Source organism: Erpetoichthys calabaricus, chromosome 5 (genome assembly GCF_900747795.2).
Source record: "Erpetoichthys calabaricus chromosome 5, fErpCal1.3, whole genome shotgun sequence".
Lineage (NCBI taxonomy): Eukaryota > Metazoa > Chordata > Cladistia > Polypteriformes > Polypteridae > Erpetoichthys > Erpetoichthys calabaricus.
Genome location: NC_041398.2, coordinates 250214524 through 250239606, shown reverse-complemented (window position 1 = coordinate 250239606; position 25083 = coordinate 250214524). Strand labels below are relative to the sequence as shown.

General features: G+C 44.1%; 1 protein-coding gene across 1 annotated transcript in view; it reads right to left on the bottom strand.

Moving 5' to 3' along the window:
* The window catches only part of pkd2 (polycystic kidney disease 2), a 913849-nt gene that overhangs the window by 213353 nt on the left and 675413 nt on the right, over positions 1–25083 (bottom strand). The window lies entirely within an intron of this gene.

Sequence of the window (25083 nt, the reverse complement as noted above, 5' to 3'; positions counted from 1 at the left end):
GTGAACGTCTCTGACCAAACAATCAGAAACAGACTTCATGAGGGTGGCCTGAGGGCCCGACATCCTCTAGTGGGCACTGTGGAGCTCGATTGGCATTTCACAGATGAGAGCCTGTTCACCGAGAGCACATGTGACAGACGTGAAAGGGTGTGGAGAAGCCGCGGAGAACGTTATGCTGCCTGTGACATCATTCAGCATGACCGGCTTAGTGGCAGGTCAGTGATGGTCAGTCTGAGGAGGCATATCCATGGGGGGACACACAGACCTCTACAGGCTTGACAACAGTGGGCACCTTAAATGTCATTAGGTATTGGGATGAAATCCTTGGACTCATTGTCAGATCCTATGCTCGTTCCTCCTGGTGCACCACAATGCCACAATCATGTGGCAAGAGGATGAAGGAATTGATCCCATTGACTGCGCCTCCATACAACCCCCTCACCCCCCAACACACACTCACTCGCCTCACCTCAATCCTATAGACCACCTCTGGGTGGGACATTATGTTTATGTCCATCTGATGCTTCAGCCTGTCCAGGAGCTCAGTGATGCCCTGGTCCAGATCTGGGAGGAGATCCCCCAGGACACCATCTGTTGTTTCATCAGGACGTTGGCAGGCAATTGGGGGCATACAATCTACTGAGGACGATTTGAAGTTGGTGCAATGAAATTTGGGCCAAATGGACTCGCCTGCCTGCCTGCCTGCCTGCCACTGCATGATTTTTTCCCCTTTGATTTTTGGGGTGTCCCTCTGTAGGTTGATCATTTTCATTTCCATGTGGCTGCCATCCTTTCGTTCCTAACACATCACCATATCAATCCATAGCAGTAGATAGATAGATAGATAGATAGATAGATAGATAGATAGATAGATAGATAGATAGATAGATAGATAGATAGATAGATAGATAGATAGATAGAAGGCACTATATAATGAAATGATAGATAGATAGATAGATAGATAGATAGATAGATAGATAGATAGATAGATAGATAGATAGATAGATAGATAGAAGGCACTATATAATGAAATGATAGATAGATAGATAGATAGATAGATAGATAGATAGATAGATAGATAGATAGAAGGCACTATATAATGAAATGATAGATAGATAGATAGATAGATAGATAGATAGATAGATAGATAGATAGATAGATAGATAGATAGATAGAAGGCACTATATAATGAAATGATAGATAGATAGATAGATAGATAGATAGATAGATAGATAGATAGATAGATAGATAGATAGATAGATAGATAGATAGAGTGAAAGGCGCTATATAACAGATAGATAGATAGATAGATAGATAGATAGATAGATAGATAGATAGATAGATAGATAGATAGATAGATAGATACTTTATTAATCCCAAGGGGAAATTCACATAGAGAGAGCCAGCAGGAGTTTTTTCCCATTGAGATCTGATGTGTCTTCAAAGTGTTTCTTTCATTTTTTGAGCAGTTTATATAAACGCCTACACGTGGAAGTCTGTGCGTCTGTCTGTCCGGCCGGGAAGTGCGAGGCTACAGCATGAAGCTGAAATAAAAAGTGACTCCGTCGCCAAAGTTAAACCGGAAACCGGAAAGACAAACGAGAGGAAAACTCGCTTAGCTGCTGATAGACAAAGGGAGGCAAAAAATGGAAACCGCCGACTCTGCATTTTCATTTTTTTCTGACGATTTCTATGGTTTGCAGGAGCCCAGGCTTTTTACAGCGCGGGCTTACACAGCTAGTCCATGTATATAAAAGTCAATGTGTGTGTGTGCGTGTGCGCGTGTGTGTGTATGTGTGTATGTTCTAGCATCACTTCCGAACGGCTGGAGCGTTTTTCATGAAACTTGGTACACATGTTTCTCATCGGATGGCTAAAAATACTGTAGGGTGAAATCAACCCTAACCCACCCCCTTCTGGGTTATCAAAAATCAAATGTTATCAAACAGTTGACACTCGGAACGACCACCAGAGGGCGAACTGGAGGTGACTGCCAGCATTCTTTATGTTTGAGCGCCACCACCGCCCGGGCACCTGTTGCTATTCAAATTAAATCGAGTTGGTTGGTTCCGAGCGTCAACTGGATGATAACATACAAGACCGTATGTTACTGACTCTTCATCCATCCATCCATCCATTTTCCAACCCGCTGAATCCGAACACAGGGTCACGGGGGTCTGCTGGAGCCAATCCCAGCCAACACAGGGCACAAGGCAGGGAACCAATCCTGGGCAGGGTGCCAACCCACCACAGGACACACACAAACACACCCACACACCAAGCACACACTAGGGCCAATTTAGAATCGCCAATCCACCTAACCTGCATGTCTTTGGACTGTGGGAGGAAACCGGAGCGCCCGGAGGAAACCCACGCAGACACGGGGAGAACATGCAAACTCCACGCAGGGTGGACCCGGGAAGCGAACCCAGGTCCCCAGATCTCCCAACTGCGAGGCAGCAGTGCTACCCACTGCGCCACCGTGCCGCCCGCTGACTCTTCATTGTTTGTTAATTTATTTTTATTTTTAAAGTTGTGTTTGTTTATTATATTTTTCTCAAACAATAAAAAAAACACTTTATTTTCCTCCCGGGCCACGCCGGGTATTTCAGCTCGTAGTATAAAAATGTTGCTTATTATGCAATACAGAAAACGTCCAATAGATGGCAATATAGCTACACGCTATCAACGTAAGGTATTTGCAATTACAACCTCAATGCGGCACCTTAACAAGATAACACCCATACCAGTAACGGCGCAATCCACTTGACTTGTAGTTTTCCTCTTTCTTTCTCTGTACTTCTAGCGTTCGTTTGCTCAGACGTTGATGAGCTTGTTCCCTCCTTCTCCAAACTAGCGGCCTGCTATTTCTCTTCTTTCGTCGGCATCTTTTCACGTTAATACAGATTAATTAATTATTTTTTTCTCTTAAACTGGCATTTAAGTGTTCAAGAATGATTTAAGATATGAAGAGGTAGAGGAAGTGACGGCGAAGGAGGCAGGGATGAGAACGGCGCCCGTACACATGAGCGGCACGGCCGCCCTGCTGGTCGCTGCCGAGAGTTGATTCTACAATAAAATAAAATAAAAATAAGAGGAATAACCTTGGTGGTCAATAAACACCACGAAAGCGGACAGTAGAGGTCATGTTGTATATGTGTAGAAAATTTCAGGTCCAACGGTTTGTCAACTACAGGTGATTTAAAATCCTGGACAGACAAACGGACAGCCACGGTAGTGTATTATATAAGAAGATGAATACACAACATCTCTTAAAGATTTAATGCAATAGCCCAATGATTTACAGTTGAATTTATATTAAACAGAGTACACATATCCTCTATTTTACTGTATGAAATTGATGGTATTTACTGTAATAATAATAAACACAAGTAACGTGAAATATTAACATGCCTATTAATTCAGAACAGTTTCCTCTCTAACTTTTAACACTTTACTTCTAAACATGTACAAAAGAACTTACATTCGGTCAACAAACGCACAAACGTAAACTTTCTTTAGCGTCTCCAGTAGTTCCAGTTTCACGTGGTATGTCAGTCAAAGTCACCTCCTCATTGCACACTCACTGCGCCTCAGCCCCCCGAGGACACACGAGCCGTTTTTACAAAGGGTTTGATTTTAGTGCCCGTTTATACATCAGGTGTCTGATCATCAAATGAAGCCGAAACAAGCACTGACGTAGACCTTTGAAAAGCTTTTTTTTTTTTTGGACATTGAAAGTTTGTCCCCCATACTTTGAGAAGTCACAGCCACCCATGGGCAACATGTCACAAAATAGCAAACACCAAACTGCAAGCCTGTGCTGTTCCTTCATCACATTAACTTGTCCAGCATCCCCAGCCATCTTCCATTGTCTCCCCCCCCCCCCCCCCCTCTCTCTCCCTCTCTCTCTTTTTCTGTCCCCCGCCCCCCCTCTCTCTCCATGATGCACTGAAGACCCCCTTTTTCTCCTGTATGGACTTTGATTCATTTTCTGCTCGAAGGGACTCCAACTGCATTCTTCCACCATCCAATCCTTCAGTGGTGTCACCTGAATCCTAGAGGCTCATGGGATACAGAGAGCCTCCTCCAGGTCGCTGTTACTCAAGTGTCCAGCCTCTCTAGTGCAGTGTATTGATAGATAGATAGATAGATAGATAGATAGATAGATAGATAGATAGATAGATAGATAGATAGATAGATAGATAGATAGATAGATAGATAGATAGATAGATAGATAGATAATGTGAAAGGCACTATATAATAGATAGATAGATAGATAGATAGATAGATAGATAGATAGATAGATAGATAGATAGATAGATAGATAGATAGATAGATAGATATGAAAGGCACTATAAAATAGATAGATAGATAGATAGATAGATAGATAGATAGATAGATAGATAGATAGATAGATAGATAGATAGATAGATAGATAGATAGATAGATATGAAAGGCACTATAAAATAGATAGATAGATAGATAGATAGATAGATAGATAGATAGATAGATAGATAGATAGATAGATAGATAGATAGATAGATAGATAGATAGATATGAAAGGCACTATAAAATAGATAGATAGATAGATAGATAGATAGATAGATAGATAGATAGATAGATAGATAGATAGATAGATAGATAGATAGATAGATAGATAGATAATGTGAAAGGCACTAAATAATAGATAGATAGATAGATAGATAGATAGATAGATAGATAGATAGATAGATAGATAGATAGATAGATAGATAGATAGATAGATAGATAGATATGAAAGACACTATAAAATAGATAGATAGATAGATAATGTGAAAGGCACTATATAATAGATAGATAGATAGATAGATAGATAGATAGATAGATAGATAGATAGATAGATAGATAGATAGATAGATAGATAGATAGATAATGTGAAAGGCACTAAATAATAGATAGATAGATAGATAGATAGATAGATAGATAGATAGATAGATAGATAGATAGATAGATAGATAGATAGATAGATAGATATGAAAGACACTATAAAATAGATAGATAGATAGATAGATAGATAGATAGATAGATAGATAGATAGATAGATAGATAGATAGATAGATAGATAGATAGATAGATAATGTGAAAGGCACTATATAATAGATAGATAGATAGATAGATAGATAGATAGATAGATAGATAGATAGATAGATATGAAAGGCACTATAAAATAGATAGATAGATAGATAGATAGATAGATAGATAGATAGATAGATAGATAGATAGATAGATAGATATGAAAGGCACTATAAAATAGATAGATAGATAGATAGATAGATAGATAGATAGATAGATAGATAGATAGATAGATAGATAGATAGATAATGTGAAAGGCACTATATAATAGATAGATAGATAGATAGATAGATAGATAGATAGATAGATAGATAGATAGATAGATAGATAGATAGATATGAAAGGCACTATAAAATAGATAGATAGATAGATAGATAGATAGATAGATAGATAGATAGATAGATAGATAGATAGATATGAAAGGCACTATAAAATAGATAGATAGATAGATAGATAGATAGATAGATAGATAGATAGATAGATAGATAGATAGATAGATAGATATGAAAGGCACTATAAAAAATAGATAGATAGATAGATAGATAGATAGATAGATAGATAGATAGATAGATAGATAGATAGATAGATAGATAGATAGATAGATAGATATGAAAGGCACTATAAAATAGATAGATAGATAGATAGATAGATAGATAGATAGATAGATAGATAGATAGATAGATAGATAGATAGATAGATAGATAGATATGAAAGGCACTATAAAAAGATAGATAGATAGATAGATAGATAGATAGATAGATAGATAGATAGATAGATAGATAGATAGATAGATAGATAGATAGATAGATAGATAGATATGAAAGGCACTATAAAATAGATAGATAGATAGATAGATAGATAGATAGATAGATAGATAGATAGATAGATAGATAGATAGATAGATAGATAGATAGATAGATAGATAGATAGATAGATAGATAGATAGATAGTTACTTTATTAATCCCCAAGGGGAAATTCACATTCTCTGTAAGTTCTGACATTTTTCACCAGCACAGCCAGTTCGTCGATCTTATTTGAGATTGAGTTCACATTTTCCAGAATCACAGAAGGCACCGAAGGCTTAAAACGCCACTTTCTCGCAAGCCGCTTCATTTTTAGCTTAGTGCCAGCTCTGCTGCCACAATACCGCCTTCTTACCTCGTCGGGTAAATAGGGAACCACACCAGCACTGGCATTTGTTCTCAGCGTTCAAAGTTGAGTACTTGAATAGACGAGTCTCAGCGTGTAAAAGTCCATGCCCACATTGTAAAAGTAAGTGTGTCCAGGGAACAAATCCACATAAAATAAAGTGATAGGAGTGATCAATAAAAAAGAGAAAAATCAAAGTAGAAAAGTAGAAAATAAAGTCATACACGGAGCTGCTGAAAAGGCTGCCACTCTCGGCAGCGCCTGAGTCATCATGTGTGATGGCTGACATATTAACTTGAAAGAAAATTATACAAACAACAAGATCTGAATTACACAAATTGAACTTCTAAATGGAATCAAAAAGACTTTAAGTTTGATCTCAACAGATCTGACGAGTGCCGTTGTCTAATGCTGATTGGGGTGAGCCCGCCAATGTGCAGCGCCAGGTAAAACACAATCAGCAGGATGACAGCCAGGGCGCAGATCTGTGGGGTGGCAGCCCATGAGAATGTCATGCAAAGCCACAGGGTGACCACACCACCTATACCCATGGCTGGCTTTGGCTTTTAGGATGCCCTGTAAATGGTGCCCACATCACCCCACTGGTCAACCGTATGACCCTATGAATGACAGAGGCATAGGATTATTATTATTACACACTTTGAGCAATTATTAGTGTTTGTCATCTGGTTGTTTAAATCAGTTATGAACCGACTGACACATTGACCTTCATGTGTGGACTTTTTGTTTTAATGAATTTCACAAATCTTAGTGCCAAAGACAATTCGCATTTTACTACTGAGATATGAGGTAAATGAATGCAAATTTAAATTAACATTTTAGAATTGAGAAAAATGTGTAACTGCAAATACAGTATACGTCTATCCACCTTAATAAAATGACAAGTGTTTTTGTGTCTGTGGGTCCATTCAGGTTGCTGTGTCTCTGTCATTCCAACAGATGGCGCTTCACAAGCGTTTGTACTAGTAAAATCCATTGAATTTCTCATTCCAACAGCTGGCACAGCATAAACCTTTGTCATAAAAAATTTATTGCATTTGTCAAACCAACAGGTGGCACATCACAAACATTAACATTTCTTTTATGAATCCCATACCAAATGCCATACAACAGAGACATATGCATTGCATCTCTCATTCCAATGCACGCCACATCACAGACATTGGTAGCAACGTATTTTATTACTACAAATATTTGTGATGGCAAATCTGTTGGAATGACACATTTTATTCCTACATGAATTACAAAATACATTCCAGTAGATGGTGCAAAGCAAACACTAATGCTGGGGTCTACGTTGATTACTTAGACCCTCCATCCTATCCTTTTGCCTCGGTCCAACAATAATGGCAGCAAACAAAAGGAAGTCAAAAAGACACTGAAAACTCATCAGGGAGAAAATTAGGGAGAAGTACAGATGTGGAGAAGGGGGCAAGACCACCTCAAAGGCATTGGACAGACGTCAGAGGGTCCATCATAAAGCCCATCCACCCTTTTTATGCCACTTATTCGGGTCTGGGTTATGGGGTGGGGGCAGCAGTCTAAGCAAAGATGCCCAGACATTCCTTTTCCCAGCTACCTCACCCAACTCCTCTGGTGGGATGCTAAGGCTAGTGGTGACATATACTGTAGCTTCCCAAGGGTGTCCTGGGTCTGCCCCGAGGTCTCCTCACGGTTGGACATCCTCTCCAGGAGGCACAAACCACTTCAAATGGCTCCTTATGATGTGTTTTGGGGAGCAGCAGCTCTGCTCTGAGTTCCTCCTCAATGTCTGTGCTCCTCACCCTGAGCCCACCCTGTGAAGGAAACTCATTTCTGTCGTTTTACCCACAGCTCATGACCACAGGTGAAGGTATAGGAACATAGACCGACCAGTAAATGGAGAGCTTCACCTTTCACTTCAGCTTCCTCCATCATACAGAAGGAGACAAAATAGAAAACTACAACCCCACTGCCAGGTCAGGCTGCCCCTCAAGAATGGGGACTGTGACCCCAATGGTCACTCAAGTCAGTGACTGTGACTGCAGAGGACATTCACACTTTATTGATCTCCACAAAATGAGCCGTTAGGGAAGAGTGGCACAGGAAAAAAAAAGAAAACACGTCCTCCCTGGAAAGATGACGAAACTAAAGTGGTGGAAATCTAACATGTCACAGAAGGCCACTGTCACCATTACCACTGTGTGTGAAATGTCCTGGTGGCCATGTTTTGTCCTGGGGATGCTGGGTACTGCACTGTTATGTTTCAGCCAGGGGTGTGTTTGCTGGTTTCTGTTCGGTTTCCTTTTATTGCTTTCTTTGTTTATTTTAAATTATTATTTTGCATATATTTGCTGTAATTATGTATTTATGTTAATATGTCCCTGTTTATTATTTAAGATGTCTTCTGTTTCTTCCAGCTGCTCCCGTTAGGGGTCACCACAGCAGATCATCTTCTTCCATATCCTCCTGTCCTCGTCATCTTGCTTTGCCACCCCCATCACCTGCATGTCCCCTCTCACCTCTCTTAGGCCTGCCACTGTTCCTCTTGCCTGGCACCTCTATCCTTAGCACCCTTCGCTCATTATACCCTTTTCACTTGTCTAAACCAACAGCATCTCGCCTCTCTGGTTTTGTCTCCCAAACGTCCCATTTGTGTAATAATTTTTTTCTGCCTTGTGGGTGGAGCCTCCAGTGGTGTGCAGAGCCGTCTTAATGCGTGGGCATGCTGGGCAGGTGCCCTGGGGGTCCCACGAGCATAGGGGCCCCGTGCTAATCTATGTATGCTGTGACTTGCTGAGTGGTTGTGTAGTATATTGATTTGAGGATGACTTGTGTTCTGTTCTGTGTATTGTGGTGTATTGACCCCCTCACAGTTGGCGCACTGGTAATGCTGCTGCTGCTTTGCAATAAGGAGACTGTGGAAGATTGTGGGTTCGCTTCCTCCCTGTGTGGATAGTGCTTTGAGTACTGAGAAAAGCGCTATATAAATGTAATGAATTATTTATTATTATTTGTTTGACACTGTGATGAATGGCTGGCCAAATATTCCAGCCCACACCTCCAGGCCACCAGATGGAGCCCTCCCAGCAGCATGGAAGCTCCCCGAATTCCAGCAGGGCCTTATGGACCTTGTAGTTTTTATAAACAGCCCTGCTGGATACCATGGGGACCACCAGGAGCCGCTGTAGGGAGGCTTGCAGAGTGCTACGTGCCCTATAACCCGGAAGTGCATCCTGATCACATGACCGGAAGGAACGACGTGCTTCCGGGATGAACAAAAAGGACTTTTTACCTGACCCGGAAGTGATAGCGAATCATGGACTGTAGGGTTGGAACCACTTCCGGGTCAGGGGATATAAAAGGACTGTGGGAAAGCCCAGACACTGAGCTGAGCTGGGAGGAAGGGTGGCTAAGTGTTTGGGAGAGGAGGATTGGGAGTAAGAATTGTATTATTGTCGAGTATTGAGTATTGTATGAGTAGTGTGGAGTGGAGGGTGCTTGGTGCACAATATTATAATAAACAGAACAAGTCTTGGACTTTTACCTGGTGGTTGGCGTGGTACCTGAGGGTTCAAGGGAGCAATAGCGCCCCCTACTGTTACAACACCCACTGCACATCCAACCTACCTGGAAAGGGGTCTCTCTTTGAATTGCCTTTACTGAGGTTTCTTCCATTTTCTCCCTATAAGGGTGTTTTTTGGGTAATTTTTCCTGGTCCTCTTATAGAGTTAAGGCTGGGGGGCTGTCAAAAGTCAGGGCCTGTTAAAGCCCACTCTTGTGTGATTGTGGGATGATGAAAAATAAATTGTATTGTATAGTATTGTGTAGGTAGGGGCCCCAGTGCACTGCTTTTCCCGGGGGGCTATAATGCTGATTATGGTGGCTGTATAACTGCACTCACCACCATAATCCATCTGTGGATCTCACCGTCCCTTTTACCCCCACTCTCGAACACGACCCCAAAGTGCTTAAACTCCTCAACTTCAGGCAGGAACTCACCTTCCACTTGTCCACCTTTTCCCTACGGAGGACCACACATCCCGACTGCTTCACACAACCAAGCCAGTGCATGCCAACAGGACCACGTCATCTGCATAAAGCAGTGAGACAATTCTAAGGCCACCAAACTGGACCTGAACCACTGGACAGATCTACAGGTTGTGACAAAAAGGGTGTGAGCCACTAGGGGGAGTTGCAGCACTCCACTCCAAACCCCAGATTTATTATCCACAAACACCTTGTTGTATTCCACACTTCCAGCAGGTCGACTCTTTCCATCTCCACTCCACCCTGGTGAGCTCCGTCTCACTCCTCTCCCGATTCTGACTACTTGGTGAAGTGGAACAGCTTCCTATATACTGGGCCAAGGTGTTATCACATTACATTCAGGATGCACTTCCAGGACCTCCCTGTGATAGGAGCGTCTGTTAACAAACGGCTCCCCCTAGAGGCACCCCAGAACCATTACAGGGGTGCACACCAAAACTATAACCTCAATGCCACCCTGTGGGTGTTCTAATGGGATGAACGCAAGCGGGATGTCACCACCCAGTGTACTGGGGAAGCACATGGCACTAGGAAGCAGTCTGTCCATCCATTATAACAGCCTCCCAACCAGGAAACGTACAACTAAAACCAATCTGGTCAGGATGCCCATCCACCCAGAGAAAGAAAAGAAAGAGAAGAAGAGAGGACGGTGGTCATCTGTGCTATTTGGTGCTGTTACTGTGCTGTGGAGTGGGGACCAAAGGAAATGGCAAGACTGGGCTCTGGGCCTGCTGTGTCCGGGTTTGGGGAGCTGTGTGTCCCCTGGTGGACCACAATTCCAAGAGATGGTGAACTGCAAACATTAAGGCTGAACACCACCAGGTCTGTGCCAATCATTTAAACCTCATCCCATGTTAGATGGGCAGCACAGCTTAATATTTCATACTGTTACATACAAAACTGAAATTGTGTTTTTATGCAAATCCATACCATTTCACCTCTCTCCGCCAATTTTTTCCCAGAGTCCCCATTTTTATATTGGGATGACCAAAGGTTATGTTTCATTCTGAAATTGTTCTCCTTCAAGGGACTCACTTTAGTGACTGCACCCCGCACTTTATTAGAAGTCGTTTTGCAAAAACTTTCCTAAAAATGCCCAGTAGAGGGGGATATCACTGGCAAACCCTGGCCAGTAATAAGGGCACTGAAACACTGAATCAATTAGGGCTGAGCCCCTTGGAGGCAATTTTGGGACTTGACGCAGGTAAGCAAAGTTGCTTTCCATGGTGGGTTTAGTGAAATTTTGGATTGGGGCAAAATGTTTTCTGTCTGAGGAGTTTTGTTTGGGGACCACAGTGCCAGTTTCTTCCACATCACAGGTGTCTGGTAGCCCCGTTTGTAAAATGTGACGTAACATAAAAGGTTTTCATATTTCAAACCTGCAGTCAGGGGTGACAAAAAAAGTCGATGGGTTAATGGTGTTGAGTATGCCTGGCATCTTTTGTAAAATCCCACCCATTTTGATGGATGGCATCCTTCCATGTAAAAGGCACTCTCAGCCATGTATGTAGTCATCAGTCCCAGCCGGGATGCCAGCCTACCCGTGTTGCCCATTATAAAGGGTCGGAGACAGAATCCATTTTTCCAAGGCGCTGTACAAACACAACACAGCGATGGTTTCTCGTGTCCCTCAGCCTTTTGCCATTTGCTCCAAACATGACATCACGCCGGAGCCAAGGCGTTCATTTCCACGTCAGACGGGCAGCTCGACGCTTTCACTTTTTTGGCAGAATGTCGAGGCGCGGTGGATGGCTGGCTGCCGTCTGCTGCTCCGTTTTTTTTTTTTTTCCTTGTTTCTGATTCCGGATGCATCAGCATATTCCAGGAGCGGGCAGCCATAGACGTGTAATTAAAAAAGCTCATAAAAAGCACAATTCTGGGCACAGCCACCCTCATCAAGGAAATTGCCCTTTGTCTTATACAGACAAAACCTGCCTGCGCGAAAAGGTGAATGTCAAAGGTAAAGCCAGCCAAGACGTTCATTTACTCAGCTAAAATAAAGCTTGGTGCCCCGAAGCGAAGTGCGAGGTGCTTCCTGAAGGCGTGCGGCCAGACTGTTTACAAATCTGACAGGCGTGTTATTGACCGGGACAATGGGCCTCTGACCGGCGTTTCTGCTTATTCTTAAAGTCTATGGAGCGAAAATGGATGACACGTAAAAAAATCAAAAGGCCGCATCTTAGAATCCACATCCCAAACCGTAATCTGGGCGAGGACAGAAGACAAAAACACAAAACGCACACCAGAGGCGACTCCAACACGTTCAGCGCACACTTGTTCTTTTTTGGGGTATTTGAATTTTTATTTTACGAATCCATTCACACAAAGTAACTTTAAAATCCCAGAAATGAGACCCACATTTGTACAAAGTGAGGACTGATGGGTGAAGTGACACTCTCAGTGAGGGGGACTGAGTCAATAGCTAGAAGAATCTACGTATATAGCATTATTCACAGAGAATTATGTCTCAGGCAAGGCCGCTAATTAGACCCCCAAAGACCCCTGGGTGACTTAGCACTGTGACAGAGTTCAGTCCAAAAAGCGGACTTCGAGTCCTTTCATGCATCACAACATTTCTCAGTTTTGATTTCGTCTCATGAAAAGTCCATCATTATTTTGTCGAATGGGTGGGTGGGGCGGGGGGGGGGCGGGGGGGGGGCGGGGGGGGGGGGGGGGGCGGGGGGGTCCCCCCCTTGTTAATTTCGACTTGCGCAGTAAATAAAGTTACATTGAGCGTGAGGGGGTCTTTCCTTGATTATTTTGAAGTGCAGACACTCCATCGTTTCATTGAGCTTACATATCAGTTTGGATCATGAATGCTTCATTATTTCATCAAATGGGGTTTGGGGGTCCACCTTGTTAATTTTAACTTGTACAGTAGATACTCGATTGTTACATTGAGTGTTGTGGGGGGGGGTCTTTCCTTGATCATCTTGCCTTGCAGATAGTCCATCATTTCATTGAGCTTCCCCCTTTGAACAGTTTGGCTCATGGATACTCTGCTCAAGTTTGGGGGGGGGGGGGTCCACCTTGTTAATTTTACCTTGCAGATGCTCAGTTGTTTCACCGAGAGGTGACAGTCCCCTTTGATGACTTCAGCTTGGCACATACAATAGTCGATTGTGTTATTGAGCACCTGATCATTATGGCGTCTGTCATTTCATCGAGTGCTTGGTGTCAGCCCCCCTCTGATCATTTTGGCTCATGGATACCCCACCATTTCATTCGGGGTTGGGGTGGGGGGGCTTGCTTATTCATTTTTGCTTGCGGATATTCAATTGTTTCATCGAGCATTTGATCATTATGTCTTGTTGGTGACTCCATCATTTCATCAATTGTCACAGACTTAATAATATATATCAGTACTTCAAAGGTTTGTGATGCACCATCTGTTGGAATGACAAATGCAATGCATTTTATTGCTACATGCATTACCTATTAGATTAGATTAGATACACTTTATTAATCCTGTGGGGAAATTCAAAATACATTCTGTAACAGACAGCTGAGATTCTTATCCGGCTGGGACACCTCCATAACGGAAGGAACGGGGGAAAGAATTGCATGGGGCAATACAGACAGAGGATAGCCCCCCCTGGCTTGCAGCAGGACCATGGGTTTGGAGCATGGAAGCTCAATCCTGCTGAGACCCATGGCCACCAACAGGGGGCGCCTCGATGATTGCTGAGTCCTTGGTTGCAATACCCAGCTTGGTCACCAGCCGCTGGAGCTCTTCTGGGTGCCTTATAAAAGGAGCCAGCGGCCACTCCTCGGGGAGCCAGAGCTGGGAGGTGGAGGACAAAGCTTACTGAGGAGGAGCGAAGGTGAACAGAGAGAAAGAAAAGAAAGAGAAGAAGGGAGGACGGTGCTTATCTGTGCTATCTGGTGCTGGTACTGTGCTGTGGAGTGGGGAGCAAAGCAATCGCTTCCCCACTTAAAATAAACCTGTGCTGTATGGCAAGACTGGGCTCTGTGTCTGCTGCGTCCGGGTTTGGGGAGCTGTGTGTCCCCTGGTGGACCACAATTCCAAGAGATGGTGAACTGCAAACGTTAAGGCTGAATACTGTGAGGTCTGTGCTAATCATTTAAACTTCATCCCATGTTAGATGGGCAGCACAGCCTAATATTTCATACTGTTACATACAAAACTAAAAGTGTGTTTTTATGCAAATCTACACCATTTCACCTCTCTCTGCCAAATTTTTCCCAGATTCCCCATTTTTATACTGGGATGACCAAAGGTTGTGTTTTATTCTGAAATTTTTCTCCTTCAAGGAACTCGCTTTAGTGAGCCACACCCGCACTTTATTAGTCCCCAAGCCTCAGAAGTCGTTTCCAAAAGCACTCCTAAAAATGCCCAGTAGAGGGGGATATCACTGGCAAACCCTGGTCAGTAATAAGGGCACCGAAGCACTCAATCAATTAGGGCAGTGCCCCTTGGAGGCATTTTTGGGACTTGACACAGTTAGGCAAAGTTGCTCCCCATGGTGGGTTTAGTGAAAGTCTTCATTGGGGCAAAACGTTTTCTGTCGGAGGAATTCATTTAGGGACCACAGCGGCACTTCATTCCACACCAGAGGTGCCTGATAGCCCTGTTAGTAAAATGTGACGTAACATAAAAGGTTTTTGTATTTCAAACCTGTAAGCTCTGGCAGCCAAAGGGACTCAGGCAGGGGGGCAAAGAAAGTCGATGGGTGGGTTTGTGGTGTTGAGTATGCCTGGCATCTTTTGCAAAATCCTTTCTGAAGCTTTTCACAGTTCCACCCATTGTGATGGATGGCATGGTGAGCAGGTGGGAAGGGTTGGTAACGGGCAAGGAGGAAGTCCAACAAGGGGCTGACATGAAGATACAGACAGTTAAGATCAATATTAAAATGAATCAAATAAAAACAAATGAAGTAACGCGGTGCTTTCACATCAGCTTTAATCAGAAGTTCTTTCGTTCTTCATTTCGCCTTATGTAATTTCTTGTATTAGGAATTTCTTATTTCTCACATACCCCTTGGGGTCAGAGCACAGGGTCAGACATTGTACAACATCTCTGGAGCAATTGCAGGTTAAGGGCCTTGCTGAAGGGCCCAGCAGAATAAGGACCCCCATTGGCTGTAATGGAGATTCGAACCAGCAGCCTTCTGGATACCAGCACAGATTCTTAGCCTTGGAGGCTGGGTGCCACAACCTCACAAGGCCCAATTTGGAACCATCCATCAAATGTTACCCGTCTGTAGCCCATTTCAGGTTTGACCCCAAGAGGTGGGATTACCGGAGGACGTCTATAAATTTTGTCCCATTTGAATCACTCCTGTCAGTAACATTTTCATGGATTTTTCATTCAATGACTACAATGGACGGGTAGAACATCTCCAGAAGATTGCTAAACACATTAAAAGGCCAGAGTCTCCTCAACAAGTCCACTCTGCTCCAGCCCTTCTTGTGCTATCAGACCAGACCAGTTTGCTGGTCCATGTAGTTCTGCACCACTTCCATGTTCTCCTACTGCATGGTGACTGGTGGTCTCAGAGGTTCCTTGGAATGACAGAAGTCCACCACCAGTTCTTTTGTCTTGCTGATGCACTCTGACGCATGATGAAGGATTCATCTGGAAATGTCTTAGATGTCAAGCACTGGGATTGTGCTTGTTGTGTAGAAGATAAACAGGTAGGGAGACAGGACAGTTCTCTCAGGGGCACCACAAACTGCTTTCTGTTGGTCAGTTACTCCATGATTCAGGAAATTGTGGGGGCATCAAGATGCAAAGCCTTGGGTTTTATCCCCAGGCGATGGGACAGAACGGTCCTAAAGGTACTGGAAAAATCAAAGATTCTCTCCAGCCAAATTCACTCCAGTTAACTGCACGGTCTCTTCACATCCACTATAGTCAAACAACGATATTGAGTGACACGCTCAAATGACGTCATCAGCGTGCGACGATGTACAGTAAGTAGCCCGGCTCTTGTGACTGGCTGAAGGTGGATCATTCAGCTGACAGTACTGATGCCGAGATGTGTACAGTCATTAAGGACACGGAGACGAGGATACTGCTGCTGCCAGCACGATTAATGAACCACCCGCAGAGACTGTTTCCCTCACAGATGTGCTGAAGTCTCTACACACGCTGTCAGGCTGTCAGGACTATGGACAGTTTTACAGCCTCAGATACACAGCCTGAATCATGCGAACAGCATGCAGAAAACAATGGCTGATTATTTTCAGGAAATGATTGACACTTGGACACGTGCAACTACATGAATTACGAATCGCCAGTACAGTACATGTATATCTGCACAGCTAATGTGTATGTATTGTGAGAGACAGCCGGCAGTTCAATCCAGTCGGGACGTCCCATGATGGGAAAAGTTTAGAAGGGCAGCCATTCCAGTACACTGCCTCCCCCAGGACGCTAGGTGGCAGCTCACCTGGACGGTAAATGTACCCCGGATTCCCGCAGGGCATCATGGGACATGGAGTCCATTTTCTCAGCCCGGCTGGGTGTTGTGGGTGCCGCCAGGGGGAGCTAATAAAGGACTTGGGGATTCCAAATTTTCTTACAACCCGGAATTACTTCAGAATCACGAGGACGGAAGCCCACAGTACTTCCGGGATGCTTGAGGAGGATGATGTGGCGTTTGACCCGAAAGAAGAAGAGAAACACTTCTGGGTCATGGAATATATAAAGGACTGTTGGAGACCCAGCGAGCTGAGCTGGAGTTGGGAGGTTGGGTGATGAAGCTGCTGGGAGTTGGTTGAATTATTATTAATTATTGGTATTGGGGAATTGTGGCGAGTGTGGTGCTTTGTACACTGTATTTAAGAAAAATAATTTAAAATTCTCTGCGGTAGGTTGGCACCCTGCCTGGGATTGGTTCCTGCCTTGTGCCCTGTGTTGGCTGGGATTGGCTCCAGCAGACCCCCGTGACCCTGTGTTCGGATTCAGCGGGTTGGAAAATGGAAGGATGGATGGAATTAAAAATTCTTCTTGGTGCTTTTACACGTGTGTCCTGGACGTCTGTCTGTGGGGTTTCATGGGGCAACAGCGCCCCTAGCGTCCACAGTATGTATTATACATATCTTCCATTTTATTCTTCACCGTAGTCTATTTTAATGAATGTTTCATTGCGTTTGACTAGGCTAGTAGGGGGAGTAACTGAATGGTCAACTTTCAGGACTGACATGTCTCACTCTTATTAAGTGCACGTGGCGATCTCATCCAGAGGCCCTGAACTTAAACGGAGTCGACTGTATTGTAAATCTCATTCAGACAATAACCAGATATGGGATTTAAACCCAGGATCCCGCCTACAATGCCAATACGCTGCCTGCCACCCATGAGGAATCCTCACATAGAGAGTGGCCGAGTCCAGTTGGCTCCTTGAGTCCGTCAGATCTAATTTCTGTTCATCAACCAGCATTGAGGCTCAGCCATGCCTTCCACTGGACCAAGCATGTTGTTTTCGCCATGGACAAGTCTTGGCTTCCCCTGATGGTGAACTCACTGAAGGATCCTCAACTTAAGGTGGACCAATGCCTACTTCATTCCACATATGCAGCTTGAGGCACTTGCTGGGGACCGCGTACTTTGAAGACGGACTGTAATCAAAGGAGTCCATCACTTTGAACAACAATGGACCCATCAAGAAGAGGAGAAGAGAATGGCAAGACATCACCAGTGAAACCAACCAACTGTGCCTGGAGGGCAAGTCCCTTGCCCATCATGTCCTCGGGTCTGCCTTTCCCAAATAGACCTGCTCTCTCACCGGCACACACAAAGGATGGAGCTTTGCACGAATGCACGCTAAACTCCATGGTCATGAGGCAATGTGTGCAGAGATGGTTCTCATCTTAATCAACACCCCTGCAATGGCTCAACTCCTGCTTGTGCAACGGAAGCGGAGACACCCAAAGCCCGACAACTTAATACCCTTTATCCAGATGTGGGTGCTATTTCCATTTATTAATAAAAGTTTCACTGGTGAAGGTTCTTGGTGACGCAGTTCCAGCATCATCGTCGGGCACACAGACAGCCAAGTTCTTGACTATTTGTTTTCCAAAATAATCGGGGCTATTACTTTAAGCGGGGAATGGTGGGTATTGTAGTTTGATCATTAGTTGCCCTTTATAAATCTGCCAATGAGACCCTCTTTCATTCAGACTTTCCATCTAGTCATTTTCCAATAATAAGAAGAATGCCTTGGACTTGGATCTGAAGCATCAATGAAGGACAGTGGAGTTCAGTTTCAAACTTGCCTGTTTAGTGTTGCTCTTCCTCTGAAGATTTCCTACACTTTGATATTTGCTGGTAGGACTGTGGACTACTTCTTCTGGGAAGCTGCTTTTTTCCGAGGGGAACTCACCAACATCCATGAAATGAGCCTTCTTCATTTACCTCTGGTTCATCATTTCCACCATTCTGGACTTATTTGTTTATGGACTCGTATTTTCAATTCAATTCGCTCCTATTGTTGGGTTAAATACCCTAAAGTGGGGTTTCTCAAACTTTGGGGTGCGACGGTTACCACTGTTCAGTAACAAGTCACTGTTGCATTTGATGGAAATTGGTTTGCAAAGTCGGTCACGTTGGTCCCCCTTGGTTGATTAAGTAATCAACGTTGCTCCTTCAATTATCTTTATTTTCCTCTTCTAATTCTGACAATCTTCCATGATTCTTCAAAGGGACACCTCCTACCCCCTTCACAGGCTTTGACAATTGGTGATCTTTCTTCTCCCCTCCTTTCTAACGGTCCTCTGGGAATTTTACAAGGAATGGGCCTCGAGGACACTAAGAAGGACAAGAATTGGGCTCAGAGCAACAAAAAAGTTTAAGAAACCCTGTCCTAAGGTATCCATTGGGTTCATTGCATTCATTTAATCAATATATGTGATTTGGAGCATTATATCGTCACAAGTATCGATTCCTGTTGCTAGGACTGTCCCAGAGTGGGCATGTCCTCATTGGTCGAAAGCCTGCCAAGCCAGAGGTAGTCAGCTTGCTGATTGTTCAGTGGCCCATTGCTGTTCCTTAGGCCAGAGATGGTGCATGTGTTTGAGGTTGAGGTGGATGGGGCTCAGTAAGATTCATCATGAAGATCACAAAGACAAGTAGCAGACTGACATGTCACAGTTATCACCAGAAGAAACCTGGAGCCTTGCATGAATGAATGCTAAAATCTGTGGTCATGAGGCAATGCATGCAGAGATGGTCCTCATCTTTATCGTCACCCCAGTAATTGCTCAACTCCTGCTTGTGCAATGGAAGCAGAGACACCCAAAGTCCTACAGCTTAATAACCTTTTTCCAGATGTGGATGCTTTTTCCATTTCACAACAAAGCTCCACTTTGTGGTTCCTTTTTCCTTAATTACTTCTTTTATATCCTTCACGCCAACAAAGGATCCTTAAAACCTTCAGACGTTTTTGAGGATTTTCGTTGTTTGGTTTCTCTGAATTTTGGAACGCACTGCAGCCCTTCTGACTTCAATGTTTTTCTCAAAGTTTCTTGGCTTTGGTTGCTGCTAGTTGTTCTCCTGCTTCTGACCCTCGTTTCGGTTGTCTGACTACGTCCTTGCCTTCCAGTCACCTTCGTAAATCTCGTGCCTGCTGGAATAATCATTTGGGACTCTCTAAATACAGTATCTTATTAATCTTGGCCTTCAAACTATCATTTTAAATTAAGCGTAGCATTCTCTAGGACGCAAATCTGTGGCAGCCTCAGCCATTCTGGAATTTTGAGCTTCGTCACAAGCAGAAACAGAAGCACAAAATGGCATCATGACAATTTCCAAAACAAATATTTCAATTAATAATCATCATACAAACATTCAAGGACTACAATAGGCTGATTTCCATTCTCCTCGAGTTCAAAAATAACAATTTTACACAATGAAAATTTCCACAGCCAGAACAAAATGAACAAGCATCAGTATTCACAACCAGAACAGTGGGGTCCACCCTGAGAAGTCATGCGTAATCATCAGTAGTCAGCGGTCATTTAGTAGTACATTCAGTAATTTGGTGGGCTCACAGCACATAATATATTCTGTAGTCATCAATAAGTCATCAATATTCAGAACAAGAACTCACGGAGCCACCCTGAGAAGCCATGCAGTGCATGCATGTGTGTTGGTGAATATGAGGGAGCCACTATGAAGGCCTTCAAAAGTAGTGTTGTGTATTCAGCCAGTACAAACAGCACATAGTCTCCTTTACCAAAATCCTTTTATTGACCAACCCCACCTCAACCCAATGATCGTCTCACTCCTTTTCTTCCTCTCTTCACCCCCTTCCCTCCATGCATGCTGCCCTCTACTGAACACAGCAGGAACACCACAAGTAGCACTTCACTAGACTGCTTAAACCCATTGGCTGGGCTACGTAGTCACTGACAATGCTGAGAAGGATCATGGTTTGGATCAGCTCATGAAGTTGTGGAAAGTACATGCAGATTGAGCTACAGTGAATGTGCAGGCTGTGGAGGAGGCAGAGGAAAAGTCACTGGATCTGCATGGAAAGTTCCTTTGAAGGTCACAGCAGGAGCAATGGACTGGAAGGGACCCAGAAACAAAGACTCTTCACAGTAGGCCTGATGTTAAGGAAGGACACTGCACCTCACGATGGATTAGGGGACCAGGACCATGTCTGCAAAAACATCAGTTAAATAACACCATCTATCAATCATGCAAAACGAAGATCAATCTGTCTTATGGTACCAACACTAGAGTAGAGGATTAAAAGACATCTCAACATCCAAAGTAAAAGCACAAATAAATAACATTCAAATATTTCCCACTTTTGTTCAGAGGGCAAAGTTCTGAATCATGTTGAGGAGAACTAATGGGTGTGATTAATGCCAATGATTATGAATACTACAAAATAGCAACATATGCAACTTTATGCACCCTTTCAATGAAGTCCCACCAATTAGTCGCTATCAAGATGAAAGGCACAACTGAAAGTCTGAGGCTGCACCTGAGCACAAAGTATGGAGAGAACACTGAATGTCCGAGCTCAACCCAACACCAGGGTCAGAGAAGTTCTCCTTCTCCATAAAGAAAAATAAGGAATTGCATGTGGCATATCATGGACAATGTGAAAAATGTGATGACATTGACCAGGGTTGCCAGGTCCTAAAAGATTTCAAGCCAAGGAGAGCTCAAAAAACTGCAGGAACCTTCCGTGTACAATGTGACCCACCAGAAAGCGGTGGGCAGGGTTCCACCTCGGAGATTTGAGAGTGATAAGTATGCGTGAAAGTCCAAAGAGCAGGGGACGGGGCCCATGATGGGTAAAAAGCATGACAATAGAGTTTAGGTGGGGGGGTTTTATAAAAGTAGCCCAAAATACTGCATAGTAATTAAAAAAACAAAGGCCAAAAAACCACAACCTACGAAAGCTCACATTCATCCCAATCAAAAACAGCCAATTTGGGGGGTGAGAATGCATACCTGGCAACACTGGCGACGACTCAGTTGAGTTTTCTACAAACATTTTAACAATACGCTCGATTACTGAGCTCGTTTAGTACTTGTTTCATTTTTTGCGCAACAGCACCATCTGCTGGGACGGAGCCCCTGCCCTTAATGTAGAGAGAGCACTGCTTGGGTGGCACACGCTGTCAGTTTGTGATCTGAAGGGTGTCAGTTCTGACCTCAAGCCTGCTATGATTTGATGGAGGGGCTGTGGAAGTGAAATAAGCTCAGCAAAACCCACTCAGGTTTTCTCCGGGTGCTCCGGTTTCCTCCCACAGTCCAAAGACATGCGGGTCAGGTGGATTGGCAATTCTAAATTGGCCCTAGTGTGTGTGCTTGGTGTGTGGGTGTGTGTGTGTGTGTCCTGCGGTGGGTTGGCGCCCTGCCCGGGATTGGTTCCTGCCTTGCGCCTTGTGTTGGCTGGGATTGGCTCCTTCAGACCCCTGTGACCCTGTGTTCGGATTCAGCAGGTTGGAAAATGGATGGATGGATGAAACCCACCAAAATCCAAAAAAATGGCATCTCCCATCTACTACTTTTAAAACCTTTAGTAGATCCTAGGATGTGAAAGGAATTCTTTTTTATTTTTATTATTTTCTCAGAGCAATCAGCAAATTGAAGAAACCACCAAGTAGAAATCTGTGGGACCACCGTGTACATCCATCCATCCATTATCAAACCCGCTATATACTAACTACAGGGTCACGGGGGTCTGCCGGAGCCAATCCCAGCCAACACAGGGCGCAAGGCAGGAAACAAACCCTGGGCAGGGCGCCAACCCACCGCAGGGCACACACACTCACACACCAAGCACACACTAGGGCCAATTTAGGATCACCAATGCACCTCACCTGCATGTCTTTGGACTGAGGGAAGAAACCGGAGCACCCGGAGGAAACCCACCATGTACAGACATCACAAAATGAAAAGCTGACTGGGGGGTCTTGGGCAGTCAGTTCCCCTTGGCATCACAGGGACTCTCCTCAAGTGATTTGAGTTCTTCATCTTGGGCAGATCCCACCATGGGTGCTTTTGTGGAGAGATGTCATGGATGAACCTGGCAAGCATGGAGGTCCCCCAAGGTTCTGGGCATCTCCTCTCCTCTGCTCTTCTCTCTCTCTCTACACCTCCTCACCAGGCCCTATCATCCAGACCCTCCCTCGGTTTCTCATATCAGTGCTATGCCGTTGATAGACGGCCAAGCCCGTCGTTCCAAACAGAAGACCACGCGGTATCAGCTAGAACCTCTACATGTCTCACTGAAATTCCATCCTGCATGAGGGAACACCATTTCCAACTCAATATGGCAGAGATGGACCTTCTTGATATCCCAGCATGCCATCTAATCAGAACCTCATCTGTTTCCTGCTTGGCTCGTTATTTTTAACACCTGGCCAAGTCCGTCCACAACCTTGAGGAGCTGATCAATGAGCAGCTGTCCTTCACTGGCCATGTGTCAACCGTCTGTCATTCTTGCAGATTCACAACATCCACGAGATCAGAGCATAATGGACGGAGCATGCAGGAGGACTGCTGGTCCAGCAGGCTTTGCTCTTGTTAGGCCCCTACAGAAGATTCAAAATGCAGCATCATGTCCGGTGTTCAGGTGGGCACATGCCACTCTTAGGGCTGGATCAACCATTCAGCAAAATAAGTAGGTGCTTTGGTAAACAGGGTGGGGGGGCACCACAGGAATTTTCCATTTCTGGATTTATCATGGACCATATGGTGCAAAACTGCAAATGGTGCAGCAGAACCACCAGGTTCCACAAAAAGGGGCTCCCACATTACATGAAAAATGTGCATTCAATAATAAAAATAATAATAAAATAGTAATAATGGAGGTTGGGGGGCACCCAAATCTTTTAAGTGCTTAGGGCCTCTTAAGGTCATTACATTCAGATCCTTGATGTCTGCCTACATAGCAGTCAGGGGGTCTGCACCTCAACATACAGAGACACTCGTGATGTCCTCCTTGATCAGTCAGACCTGCTGATGAACAGCGTCTCGTGGTGCCACCCCTGTGTGGCAACCAATCTCAATCCAGATACTTCTCTGGTGTAGCTTCTAGCTAACGGAGCAAGTTGCCCACCTCCATTCAAACTGCTAAGCCCCTCCATGTGTTTAAGAAGCATTCGAAGACTCTCTGGTTTGGTGCATTTCTGTCCACCTGACCACACTTTTGATGGTCTGATGGTTTTGACGGGTTCTTGTAATGAAGGAAGTGTAATGAGCCGCCATTTTGTTCTAAGGTGGTCTCTTGTGCTGATCACTTTTGTACCCTTCTCCTGTAGCAGTTGTTGAAAAACTGTCCCCTAGACGAATGTTGATTATGTGGACCTCTTCTGTATGATACTTTGGACAAAAACGTCTACTAAGCACATGAATAAAAATGTAAATGAAGAATCTTAAGGACTTGTGGGTCACACACATATATAATTAAACAATCTGCTGATGACTCTTCATACTGGGACACAAACATTTGGAGGTTGGGTGGGGAGGGGGGGGGGGGGTCTCATACCCAGGATATCATGGATACCTTCTTGAGTCAGGTGGGTTAATAAAATGGATTAATGGATGGATGGAGAGGTTGGTGAGTGTATGTAAAAACAGATCAAAGGATGGATGGATGGACAAACAAGCAGAATAATGGAAGAACTGATGAACAAATGGATGGATGGATGGATGGATGGATGGATGGATGGATGGATGGATGGATGGATGGATGGATGGATTATGGCCAAAGGAGGTCCTACTCTGCTGGGCCCTTCAGCGAAGGCCCTTAACCTGTAACTTCTCCTGGGTGCTGTACAATAGCTGACCCTGTGCTCTGACCCCAAGGGTTATGTGAAAACTAACAGATTCCTAATAGAAGACATTGTAAGACGAAATGAAGAACAAAAAAAATGGTTGGATGGATGGATTGATTGAGGACTCTACAAAGGCCCCATGTGAGTGTGTGCTTGTGTCCCACAATGCCTTGCTTGGGGTCACTTCCTGCCTTGCACCCAGTGCTGCTGCTGTAGGCTCAGGTCCCTATCCATGTGCAGCTTAGGTTGCTCCTGTATGGATGTGTGTCAGGTTGATTCCTAGTCTGTGGCTAATGCATCCAGGATCAGCTCCATCTCCCCATGACCCTGAAGTAAGTGGGTTTGATGAAGGCATGTGATAAGAAATATACCTGCATACAAGAATAACTTAATAAGAACAAACTTCTTGTTGTCTCCAGTTCATCAGGAGAGTTTGTAACGGTACAGGAAAAATTAAAGAATAAGAGTCACTTAATACTGTAACAAAAACATGAAGA